Source organism: Lactuca saligna, chromosome 1 (genome assembly GCF_052625555.1).
Source record: "Lactuca saligna cultivar CGN05327 chromosome 1, ASM5262555v1, whole genome shotgun sequence".
NCBI lineage: Eukaryota > Viridiplantae > Streptophyta > Magnoliopsida > Asterales > Asteraceae > Lactuca > Lactuca saligna.
The window spans coordinates 83,459,697-83,473,496 of NC_136417.1; positions in this window are offsets into that span (position 1 = coordinate 83,459,697).

Here is a 13,800-nt window from a genome sequence, read left to right on the forward strand (position 1 = left end):
AAATAGTTTCTTTTAGCCCAAATAAGGTACCCTGAAATCAATAGGGGCGGGGGCAAGGGTAAGAAGGGGATCCGTGTAACATATGATTCCTGGTACATATTTAAATTCAAGTAATTTTGTATTTTTCTCTGGGACTCGGCGAGTTGGAGGCCCAACTCGTAGAGTAGACTCGACACTATACGAGGGGTTTTAATGACTTACTCGACGAGTCGTGGGACCGACTCGATGAGTAGAAGCAATCTGGATGACAACCCTAATATTTAAGGTTTGCACCCTATTTAAACAACTTATCCCGTCCCAAACTAGCCTCCATCGCCCCTCTCACTTCCAGAAGACCGTAACTCAAAACCCTAGCCATTTATTGAGTGTTCTTGAGCTTTGTGGTGCCATTTTTGTGTGTTTGAAGTTTGAGGAAGATAAGGAAGCTTGAGAGATCAAGAGAAAGCAAGAAAATCCAGAGGTTTGGGCACATTTCCAGCTCATTTGAGATATAAAGTTGTAGAGTCCCAAATCTGCTTATGTATCAATCAGATCTGCTTGATGGTGCGGAATCCCAATCAAGCTGATGATGCCAGATCAAAATAAAAGAGAAGGAGTGTAACATCCTGTTCTAGATCATATGTGATAAGAGTTCGTGGGCTGCAAACCGGGCAGGAGGAAACCTCGGGGTTGCGATGAGTTGTTAGAAGCATAGGGCATTTCATCACCTTTCTGTAGGTATGAGGACCTTTGGAATCAGAGTTGTATCAAAGAATCTATGGAAGTTTGAAGATTTGGCAAGATAAGCCCCTAAGTTGAGAAATGTGGCAGCGGAGTACGTTGGGCGTACGTATGTGACGCTTAGCATACGAATACGCATGATCCTTAAGCAAGAGCCACCTAGTATGTTAGGCGTACTAGAGGGTACACTAGGCGTACTAGGCACAGTGTAGAAACCTTAATATTCTAAGTGACCCTATATAAGGAATGAGATAGCCTCACTCCTGGCCATTTTTCTCAGAGAACGAACCCTCCAAAACCCTAAACCTTCGTCCATAAGAGTTTGTGAGTGCATGAGAACCCTTGGGGTGACCTTGTGAGTCCTTGGAAATGAAGAAGGAGCCTTGAAGGGAAAGGAGTTGGAGTCCAGGCTTTGGATCTAAGCTTTTATGGGGATGAAGCATCATTGAAAGGTATAAAGCTCAAATCTTTCACATTCCTTTTTGAGTTGTGCATAGTATGGTTCATTTTAGGATTTTTGGTCTCAAAGCTTGAAGCTTTATGAGTTGATAAACTCAAGAGCCCATTATCAATCCTTTTGAGTGTTTTTGATGGAGTAGTTTCATAAAAATGAGATCTTTGATGTTAGAATCAAATCATGCGTGAGATAAGAGCTTAATGAGAAAAGAGAATGAGTGTTTTGTGTGATTGTGACCACATCAGCCATGCAAAGGCTTAAAGTCCCTGACTTTATGGAGTAATAGCTACTAGGAAGCCCAGATATGAGAAATAAGCTAAGGTCTTAACGGGTTAAGACCAAGAAAATGGACTAAACAAAACTAAGCGTATGCCCAGCGTAATTCCAGTACGCCCCGCATACTAGGTTGAGGCCCCCGATCAGATTTGTGCATGGTTGGGTACGTTGAGCGTACCAATGGAGGTACGCCCAGCATAACCTCTTTGTGGGCTTTTGGTCTAGACTTTATTATGAGCCTTAAGGGTTGGGCCTAAATCTTTGTGCTTGTGTATTAGAGACTATGAGCAGAGAAATATTATAAGTATGTCTTAGGCCCTTGAGTTGGACTTGCCATTAGATGTGAGAGAGTTGGGCCTCAGGAGAGCCCATTTATTATTGGGCTTTGGTGAGCCCAATGGGTTTTAGGTCATTGATAGGTCGGTTAGTGGACTACCTTTAGACTTAATGAGCGAGAGTTAAGGATTAGTTCCTATTTGGGATAATTGTGGGTTTGGCACAGAGTTCGAGGCTGGTGCATGGCAGCAACGTTTATAGGGACTGTTCATCATCCGAGGTGAGTCTATTCACTATACTTTGCCTTGAGTGGTATTTATGTGTGACCGGAAGGTCATATGTGCTTACATCGAGTATTATGTTATCCCGCCTTATGTGTTATGATGTGCATTATTTCTTTGTGATTTATGTCATGCGGAGCTTTACAGACCGGACCAAAGGGTCCAACGATTTATGAGGCCATATGGTCCTCAAGCAGGCCGGACCAGAAAGGTCCAACGAGCTACAGGACTAGAGGGTCATGCTGAGACACACAGGTCGGAGGGTCCTATAGAGTATAGCCTCGAGTGGCGAATTTGTTGTATGTGGTATTTTGGGGAACTCGCTAAGCTTTGTGCTTACCGTGCTATGTGTTATATGTTTCAGGTTCTTATCAGAATCGCGGGAAGGTGGCAGCTCGATTGTACATACACAAGAGAAAATAGTCATGAACGAGGATCCTGGATTTGAATAATTACTTTTAAAAACTATTTTGTAAAATATTATGACATCGACACTGGTGATTTTGAGAATTATTTATATGTGGTTATGAGTTTTAAAATTTAAAATTTTGTTTGAAAATTTACGTCGTTACAAGGAGAAGAAGAATAATATTAATATTGTATGATTTGATTAGAATGAAGTTCTCTTACACAAGATTCCCACACTTATGCTCCTTTCTCTCTCTCTCTCTCTCACACACACACACATACGCACACCCTTGCACTCTTCACCTCTAATGCAATATATAGTGGACATGGGTCGTGAATGGGTTTACGGTTGTGAACCAGTTCAAGACCGTAAACACCCACCTGGGTCGTGAACACAACAGCAAACACATATTACATTACAGAAAAATACACTTTTCTAGAAAAGTAAAGTATAAACCAATATTTTAGACCCAACAATATCCCCCTTGGTTTATAGCTTTCTTTTCTAATTGACCCAACAAACTCCCCCTAAAAAGTAGTTGGCTTTTCTTGCTCCTTCATTTGGAGCTTGGCTTTAGCGTTTATCTTCGATTTCTTCACAACTTCAAGATGAACTTGATGAATTTTCAATAAATGACTTCATGTTGAGCAGTTGGGATTTTCTTCAGAATTTGACTTTGAACACACGTCGGGTGTGGAGGCATCATGTAGAGATTCTTGAAAGATGGCGCTTTCAGCTTGAGAATCTTCAGAGAGAACATCAGAGAGAACGAATCTTCTGGATCGCTTCAGCAGGTTCATAGATAGCAGCAAACTGATTTAGGAGGCTTCAATGCAATCTGTCACATAATATTCAATTGTAGCTTCAACTTGCTTCTGGGGTTGAAAGATTGAATGTTAAAAGAATAATCTTCATTTCTTGCTCCTTCGAATGAGAATTCTTCGATGATCACGAATGAAGCCTTGGCTTAGAAAGTCTCGATACAGACTCCACGAGTCTCATCTACATCTGAATTCACTTTTCAAGACAAAACTAAACTAAAACAAAAAAAAAAAAAACTTAGCACACAATATTTTTGGAATTTTCATATTTTATGAAAAATAAAACATAAATAACACTATTTTGGTTTTTTGATTTTTCTGATTTTTGTTTGATTTTTAAAATTTTAATTCTCCCCCTAAATTTGTGCATAGAGGATAACTATGAACAAATTTAATAAAAAAAATATTTAGGATCAAAGTTGTCAGGCAATCCAATATCGTTTATCCATACACACCTGCATGTTTAGATCTGGTCAATCACCGGTATTGTGATCCACTTAAACACAAAAATGATGTTGACAAATTGGACAGGTTATAAATGACAAGACAATGTGATCTATATTCTTAAATGGACACTTAGCTAACGACGACCAAAGATATTGTTGTCCACTTAAATTAAGTAGTGAGATTTATAGACAAGCTATTAAATGGTTCAATTTTAGTTGTACTAAAGCATGTTTCCCACTTCCTGACATACCCCGATAATCAATAACTTCTAAAGAACTCATTACTTTAGGTAAGTATTCAATCACTAAGAAATAAGTCAGATATAGAAGTGCATATGTTGTATCCCAGGTCGGATGTCTTCCAATCACACAGAGGGAACAATATATGACTAACATAGATAGGGGTTAAAGAGGTAGTAGAGTGCATATGTTGTGTCCAAGGTCGGATCTTCCGATCACACAAAGGGGACAACATATGACTAACAGATAGAAAGAATTTTATAAATATGGATATGCATAGAGATAGAGTTGCATATGTTGCATTCCAGGTCGGATATGTTCCAATCACGCAAAGGAAGCAACATATGTCTTACAAATAGTGATGTGTATATTTAATGTAGTGGTTTTTTATTTATAAGTCCTAATTTATCGCGTCTGAACCACACCTTACTAGCAGTGAACCCGATTGAGTATAGTATAGCTTTGATAAGCAAGGGTGTCGAACACAAGGGAAACGGTAGTGAAATATTTTAAAATATTTGATTATAGGTTACACAAAACACATAAAAGCAGTAAAGAAATTGTTTACTAAATCTCAAACGAACAACTAATTAGCAAATCTCGATAAACTGACAAGAAAACAAATCTCTCCAGGTACTTTGGTTTAGATAAATTACACCTTAATAACATAGACAATTGCATACACAAATTAATTTATTCATGTTCACCGATTCCTAAACTGATTAGATTCGCATTCACTATTACTAATCTTTTAGCAAACAAGTCAATTCAAACAATGATTAGTTGATTAAACTAACATGCTTCTTAGTGTTCAGTTCGTATCAAGCAAGACTTGTAATAATAGTTAATCAAATTACTAATTCAATTTAACCTCTTGTTGATGGTTTATCACACAAGGCTTACACATTAACTTACTTATATCCTAGTTAATCCTAGTTTCACATTCGTTATTCCTAGACATATATGCTTGATGGTCATCAAAATCATAAGAGACAAGAAATCAAGCAGATGTTCACACAACTCAATATACTTGACAATTAACACAAAATAATTGTCATTAACATATAAGGATCTTTTAACAAGATTGGCAAGATAAATTAAACATAAATCAAAGAATCCAATATAGAAATTAATCCAATAATCAAGGTTTTATTTAATCATAAACTCAAAGCAAATGGTTTTGACACCAAAATCAGAAAGCAAAAACATAATAGTTGTTGGAACAAAGTTCTTTTAGGATCGTATGATTCTAAGCAAGATATTAAATAAGAACATAATAAAGAACACAAGTATGGCGCTAAATATGTCGAATGATTAATGCAATAACACCTCAGAAGAGCTCGATAAAGAACTTCAATCTGTAGAGGTGTTTAGGGTTACAAGAATCAACGTAATAGACAACCTCTAATATACGCATACATGCATGCATATAAATACTATAACCCTAATGGCTAATCTAGATAACAATGAAACTAATCTAGATAGATACGGATGGACATGCCCAATCCGGATACAAAATAGATAGCCCAAGACGCAACACAAATGGACTCAACAATCTCCCCCTTTGCGTCCTTGGAGCTGAAACCTCATTCCTTTTTAACAGCAGGAGGCTTCTTCACAGTCTTGAACACCTTCGGTATAATGGCTAAGATATGATGGCGAAAAGTAATATACCACCGAAGCATGTCAGTAAAGTTCTTCTTATCAGCCGTTGAGTTCTGCTTGCATCGGTGTATGATACTGATGAAGTTGTAACATCCGGATTTTTACCAGGTATAATGAAAGTTTAATTATGTTATTTTGTAAGAGGGACTCGGCGAGTCGGGGCTCAGACTCGCCGAGTAGAGACGCGGGATTGAGCGAAGGTGCGCGCTTGGACTCGGCGAGTCCAAGGTATGGACTCGGCGAGTCTGCGCTGTGTAGTGAAACCCTAAATCTCCGGGTTTGTGGCCTATTTAAAGGGCCTTATGGCTGTCATTTGCGCTCATCCAACCCCCAGAGTGTGTCCCTAGAGTTCTTGAGCGTTTGGTGAAGGATTGAAAGCAAATCTTGACCTTGTGAGTGTTGTTTAGCAAGAAGAAGGAGGCTCTAGGCAAGAGGAAGCAAAGGAGGTTGCTATTTCGTGGATTTGGAGCTTGGATCATCACTCTAGAGGTATGATTTTCGGACCATTTCCTGTTTGGTGAAACTTGATGCAAGTTAGGGCTTAATATGATCATTTATGGGGTGATTTGGTGCCCTTTTGTCCCCTCTTTGAGTTGATACCATGGATCTGGATCCATAGAGGTCCAGAGGGCCTCACTCATCAAGCTTTATGGGTGAAAATGGAGTCCTTGGCCTTGTGTTGAAGTAATAGAGTCAAAATCATCATTTGTGATCATGTAGAGGTTATTTATGCATCAAGATTGTGACTTTACGTGCTAAATAAGCATGGGGGGACTGGATCTATGGATTAGTGGACTGGATCTGGCCTTTAGAGCAAGATTGAGTCAGTGCATGGCACGGACTCGCCGAGTCCGAAGAACAGACTCGGCGAGTAGCATGAATGTTGCGCGACCACTCAGCGAGTGGTCTCGCCGAGTTGGGAAAGTTGAACTCAGTGGGTCAAGGGAGAGTCAGGATGGACAGGTGGACCGAGTCAAACTGGACTCGCCGAGTTGTTCTTGAGACTCGGCGAGTTGAGTCGTGGTGGCCCCACAACTCGTGCCAGGTGGAGCTCGTCGAGTTGGGGGAAATACTCGACGTGTCAAGGGAGGATTCCAGGGAAATTGGTGCATGCGCACGGACTCGCCGAGTCGCCATAGTGCACTCGCCGAGTCCGGTCAGAGTTGACCGTTGACCGTTGACCAGCGTTGACCAAGAGTGATTTGTTATAGTGTGATCAACCCTGGTTGGGAGAGTGTTAATTAGAGATGTATTGTGCTATAGGGGGACTACAGCTCGGCGGATCGAGTGTTTAGTGATTTCAGGGTTACGAGTTACCGAGACACACGAGGTGAGTCTCCTCACTATACTTTACCTTGAGTAGGTAACCAGAGTTATGTGTTAGAGTATTTGTATGCTATGTATGTTATGTGTTGTACTGCATGACTTATATGTGATTTATGTGGTGCATGTTGATCAGAGCTAGAACCTGAGGGTTCACAGAGTTTGGGTGCACGGACCCACAGAGTTATAGCCTCGAGTGGCTAATATGTGTTTTATGTGGTATTTTGGGGAACTCACTAAGCTTTGTGCTTACAGTGTTGATGTTATTTGTTTCAGGTGTTAGTGACGACCGCGGGAAGGCGCCGGCTTGATCCGTACACACACGTTTGAAGTTTTACATGTTGATCTTGGGATTTTGTACTGTTTTATTGAACAAGTAAAATGGGTGTTTTTATGAATATTAGTGGAATTATGTTTTATATAAAAATCGAAAATTTTGTTTGAAAAATCAGTGTTACAGATATGCTCCAAACAATCTGTTGAAAACATATGCTTATTGACCAGAGCAAATAGAAACTTGTGTCTATCACCTTTTGTGAACATGACAATTAGATTTGTAGAATATATTTGTCCCAATTTCATCTTGTTTACGTCACCAGGTTTAGACGTTGGCTTCACAGTCGACTTTTTATTCATAACCTTTGCTATCTCCTGATCCATAGTTGCAAGCTCATGAATATAGGAGGCCAACATTCTTTTAAGATATTCCAAAATCGGCTCATACTCCTTAAGATTAGAGAGCAGAATGTTGTATAGCAAAATCCAGTCATGCGGATTGAGGTTAGGAAGATCTGCCAGAGAGATTGAAGACTCCATGTTTGCTGAACCACGAGTGATTTTAAAATTGACATTTATGAATCTCCCAACAAGTGAAGGTTTCAGTACCTTGACTTTCGTAATCTTCTGTGCACTCCAAGTCAAGTATTGTGGTTGACCATTCTTCAAGTAAAAATCAATTAATTCCCTGTCAACCTTTGGATGTGGATGTGGAACCTCAGCAGTTGCCTCAAAGCAGTGAAATGTAAAAGCTTTTCTGGTAATATGCATATCAAACTGCGAGTCTTTGGAGTTATCACAATCAAATGAAGCAACTGGTTCCAACCAATAGACGGAAGGAAACTCAATCGCTTGATTGATAAGTGTATCTCTGTTCCACACCGGAAACAAAGCCTTCTTGCATTGCAAGGCCTCCTCATCTTCCTTTGTTTTCTTTTCTATCTATTCTGCTTCCCTAGCAACTTTCATTGTTTCATCAAGTTCTCTGTCTCTTTTCTTTCATTTGAGAGCATCAGCTATTGTTTCTTCAGTATCACTGTCACTGTCAACATGAACCTCTCTCTGCTTTGATTGAGAACCAAAACCCGAAGCTAAATTAACCTTCGAATCTGTTTTGATTGTCAGGTGTGTACTACCCTCTCCCCCTTGTTTTGGAGGTACAAATCCCTCCGAAACACCTTTCATTTCACTGAGAATTGCAATAGCGGGGAGGAGTTTGGATTGAAGATGTTTCTGAATAGTCAAAGTTAAGATTGGATCATGTGCTTCAAACAAATTGGTCAGCATATCTTTTACATCTCCTGCACAACTTTTATACACAGCCCTCTGAGTTTTTAACAATGAAATTTCTTTCTCTGCTTGGGCCAGCTGCACTTTTTGTACGTCAATGGTAGCTTGTTGTTTAGCCAGATCTTCCTTTAGTGTACTCCCAGTTGTAAGATTAGCAGCAAGAGCATCAAAACGAGAATCCACTGATTTTAAGAAAGAAGTGGTTTCTGTTTTGAGCTCAGAGTGTACAGCTTCAAACTTGGCAATTTCATCATGAAGGGACTTAGAAAAGGAATCCACAGAGGATTGATATTTTGCTGCATTGGTGTTAGCATGAGACTTCAATGAATCAAGAAAAATCTGAGTTGTATGAACAACCTCAAAAACTTCTTTGGTAGCCTGCTTACATGTGGATGTAGACTCATTAACTGCCTCCGTAGATTTGTCAATTGCGTCAGTATATTGTTTGATGGCTATCTCCAAAAATGCTTTAAGAACAACACCACCATAGGCTTTACTGTCTGCAAGTAATTGATCCAACTTCTCATGAATGCTCTGTATTTGTCGACTTGTGACAGGAGCATCAGCTTCATCATCGGTTGGAGGTCTATAAGGACTGTAGTAGATGGAGTCAAAATCCTCATCGTCTCCCCCAAGAGTAGCACCAGAATCAGATGTTAGGGTTGGTGAAGATGGTATATTAATGACTGGAGGTTCAGTTACAGTAGTAGCCCCTATATCAGATACATTGACTTCCACTGTGGGTTTGGGAATGGTAGTGGTTGTTGATTCGGTTATAAGTGGAGAAGAGAAAGGTATAGTAGAAATAGGAACTGAAGAATTGGTGGTGGGGTTGTCAAAGTTGTTGTTTGAGTGATAATGGGTGGAGTAACAGTAGGAACAGAAAAGTGGAACTGTCTGTTTCAGTGATTGGGGTGGAGTTGGAACTTTGTCCTAATTTGGAGATTCTGGTGGAGTAGGAGAACGTGGAGGAGTGGGCTCTCGGGGTGATACATGATGAACCTCTTCTTCCTCACTTTGCTCATCAGCAAGATCTGTGCTTGGAGGAGTGTTCTCCCTAGGTCTGCGAGCCATCTTTTTTATTTTCTTCTGTTTTGGTTGAGAAGAATCTCCTTCACCAGACTTGCGTTTAGAGGACTTGGACTTACGTTCCTCAGGATCCTCTTTCTTTGAAACTTTCTTTCCTCTGTTGGCAGGCTTCTCCAGTGCATCCAAAGCTGCTTGCTGCTCAGGAGACAGAACTCTCGGTACGATAGGAGGAAGTTTCCTATAGTCAGCCAAGACGTTGCTCTGTTCCGTAACACAACGATACACCATTTCAGGAATCATTCCATAATGAGGAAACTTGCGTGGATCAGAGAGTATTATCTTCTTTGTATGGAATGTGGCAATAGAAGCAAGTAGAGCATCCTTCATGATCGGAATCTCTAAAGAATCAATTGCCTTCCTTGTAATCAGGGTCCAAAAATGCCCACATGAAATTTCTGAATGTCGTGTTGATGTATTGAGACTCTGCACCACCTGAGACCAGATTATGGAGCCATAATCAAGATTGATTCCGTTGTAGAGGCCGTAAAGAATAGCGAGAAAACCCTTGCTTGTAGTATAAGAACCACCACTTCGTTCTACTAAACCCTTAATCAGTAGAGTAAGCAAGCCATTCTATTGAGAGGGTAAACAGGATTTCTTCACTTTGGTAATGGTTGTGAGCACATCGGTATACCCCATCTCATACATCATTGAAAATAACTGAGATGTGGTGATAAAGTTTGGCGAAATAATTGAAGAATCGACTGCAAGACCCAAAATCGAACAAAACTTCACCTTTGAAATCGAAGTCTTCTTGTTGTGGATGGTAAAATAGATACGATCTTTGTTCTTGTCATAAGTCATCGTAGAATAAACCTGTGATAACAACGACATTAGGACTGCTTCAACCTGGGTTAGGGCTAAAACCAGGGGGAGTATTTTAAACATTCCACAACCTGCATCATATATGAGTCATACAAGAACGGACTAAGTTCGATGATCATATTTTGGTTAGGTTTAATGGTAAGCAAAGATGAGGATGCCGTCTGATCATGTGCTGAAGAGGAAGTCGCCATTGATGAATAGAGAAGAAGATGAGCAGTGTTTACTTGTTGTTTACGTTTGAGAGAATTGAGTGCTGGTAAAAGACAAATAAAACGTTCAACCCTTTATATACCATTGCCTCGAGAGATAAAACTGTAATGATGAGGTCACTAAAACGTCTCCTGAAAAAGCGCGATGTGACAGTGTGGTTACTCCCAGGAATACGTCAGCACGCATGGGTTTAGAAACTGATCAAAATCACGCGCCTAAATCTTATCTTTAATCGGCCACTCTAGTCCTAATATGAATACCTAGTCTACTAGCATGCATATCATATCATAACATATCTCATAACACATATTGTAAGGGTATTTTGGGGATTTTACCATTCGGGCACTAGCTGACCGTACACACTGCTTCTCCTTTAGTTATTACGAAATCTCTTATCAAATTTTTATTGCTTTTATTAATTAAAAATTTTCCTCAAATCCCCGGTTTGAGTTCAGTTACGCCTGAAGGTGCATCCGAATCCCTCAAACCAAGGTTCTAATACCAACTTGTAACAACGTGAATTTTCAAAACAATTTTTTTTTTCATTTTTGCAAACATCAAAACCATCGTTTAATATTCTGAAACCAAATGTGTAACAATGTCATCATAACAAAATACATCCCATGATCATAAAAACAGTTCCTTCGTCAGTGTGTACAATCACACTAGCGCCTTCCCACGGTCCTCGCTAGTACCTGAAACACATAACACAACAACTGTAAGCATAAATGCTTAGTGAGTTTCCCCAAAATACTACTTACGCACATACGCCTTTCCAAACCCTGACCTTCCGGTCCATGTGTCTCAGGGGACTTCCGTCCCGACTCGGTAAACCTTCCGGTCCTACCTGCGTCAACCTTACGGTCCACATCACAACGCCTTCCGGCCCATAACATATACGCCTTCCGGCCCATAACATATACGCCTTCCGGCCCATAACATATACGCCTTCCGGCCCATAACATAATGTCTTCCGGCCCATATCAAGCATATCATACATAGCACATATAAACGATTAACTTATCATATACAATGCATATAACTCATAAGTCATAACATATCCGACCTTCCAGTCACACAATAAAAACCCTTCCGGGTATAGTATAGTGAGAAAACTCACCTCGTGGAAAGTCTAGAATCTCGCGTACTCGCTATCTCCAAATCCCAACAAAGACTCAACCTCGCCTAATCATAATAAATATCATTTTAATTAATATAGACTTCCACAACTAGACTTTACCCCTTATCATCATTCCTTAGAGGGTAAAAGACCATTTTACCCTTCCTTGACTTAAAGTCCACATGTTGACCAAAACCCTAAAAGTCAACAAAAGTCAACATTCCAGTACGCGGGGCGTACATCGCCAACCCAGAAAACGGGGTCTCCACCCAGTACGTTGCGTGTACTGGGAGTTACGCCCAGCGTAACCTTCAGTTCAAAACATTCTTTATTTTTGGTCTTAATCGGTTAAGCCATTACTTCAACTTCTAGATCCGGCTTTATTTAAGCATCTTTACCCATAAAGTCGAAACCTTTAAGCCTTGGCATGGCTGTAAAGGCTCCTACACTCCTTAACATCTTTCTATTCCAACTCAAGGATCTAGATCTCATGCATGGTTAAACATTCACGTCCAAGATTACATTTTTATGAGTCTACAACTCAAATAGACCAGAAATATGATGGATCTAAGCTAATGGAGACCATTTGCGCATAAAGTCTCCACCTTTGGGACCAAAACCCTAGAAAATGGTACTTAAAGCATATCACAAGAACTATATGTCAAGATCCGAACTTTTTACCTTAGAATGAAGCTCCAACCTTTGCAAAGCCCAGATCTACCCTTGAACACCAACTTCTAGCCTTCCCAATGAACTCTTCTTCTTCTTTACTACCTTGAAATGGCACCACCAAGCTTAGAACACTCACAAATGGACTTGGAACGAATAAGCACTCTCTTAGGGTTTCTTTCTGAGGGATGGTGGCTGATGAGTCAAGCCAACACATTCCTTTTATAGCCAACCAACACAATTAAGGTTTTTAGGTCTGGACCGGTTGCACCCAGCGTAACCTTGGGTACGCCCAGCATACCCGAGGGTGAACGCGTTCAAATGAAGCGCATGAGTATGCGCAACGTACTCCTTGTACGCCCAACGTACTCGCTCACCATGCAAAACCCTAAATGACTTAAATTAAATATGAAGGGCTTAAATAAAAGGGTACCTAGATTTCGGGCTGTTACATCTAGGGTTTGCAAGTCTTGGATGAATTGCATGTACAATATAGAAGCCTATATCCAAGCATTAGGGTTTGCATTAGCACATAGAATGTTATTTTGTGTAAAACCCATCAAAAAGACCTCGGGGGGTTCCCGGGGCACGTTGGTGTGAGATCTTGGAGGGTTTCCACGACATCCTAGGCAAAGACCTCGGGGGTGGGGGTGGGGGGTCCCGAGGCATTTAAAAACCTAAGAAAATAAAAAGTTTAAAGGTTGTAGGTATAAAATAATTTAACGAGATCAAAATTTATTACCCTTATAAAACTTACTACCCTTATAAGTCACTAACCATGGGATCAAGGACTATCGGTGTTTTAAAAACCGGTTTTTTAATTGAACCGATATGGTAATGGGTTCCCGGTTCAACATGTTCGATCGTCGGTTTAACCGGTTTCTATAATTTTTTTAATCCTTTTCCTATTTTCCTACATACATGGACATCCACAAGTTTAAACATTAAAAATACATATAAATATAAGTTGTAGATCAATCAAAATACATGAAAAATTACATAACCATAAGTTTTACATCATTCTACGTAAATCAACAAGAAAATAAAATATAATACGGAAACAAAATATAATTCTAGATGAATACAAAAAGATTAAAAAACTTTATAACATTTGTCATTTGTTTTTATTCAAAGAAATCTAAATAAATATAAAAAAACATCAAATGCAAAATGATTCATTTCCATTTTCATATATTTTTATTTAATTTAATCGGTTCAATTGGTTTAATTTAACCGGTTAAATCGAGTTTTGTGAAAACTGACCGATTTATTCTAGTTCAAAAAGAAATAAATATAAAACCGATGCTATTTTAACTATTCCTTTCATCGGATCCTGGTCAAACGGTTTGACCACCGGTTCAAATCAGTTTTTAAAACATTCATGACTACAGAATTTTTAATATTTTC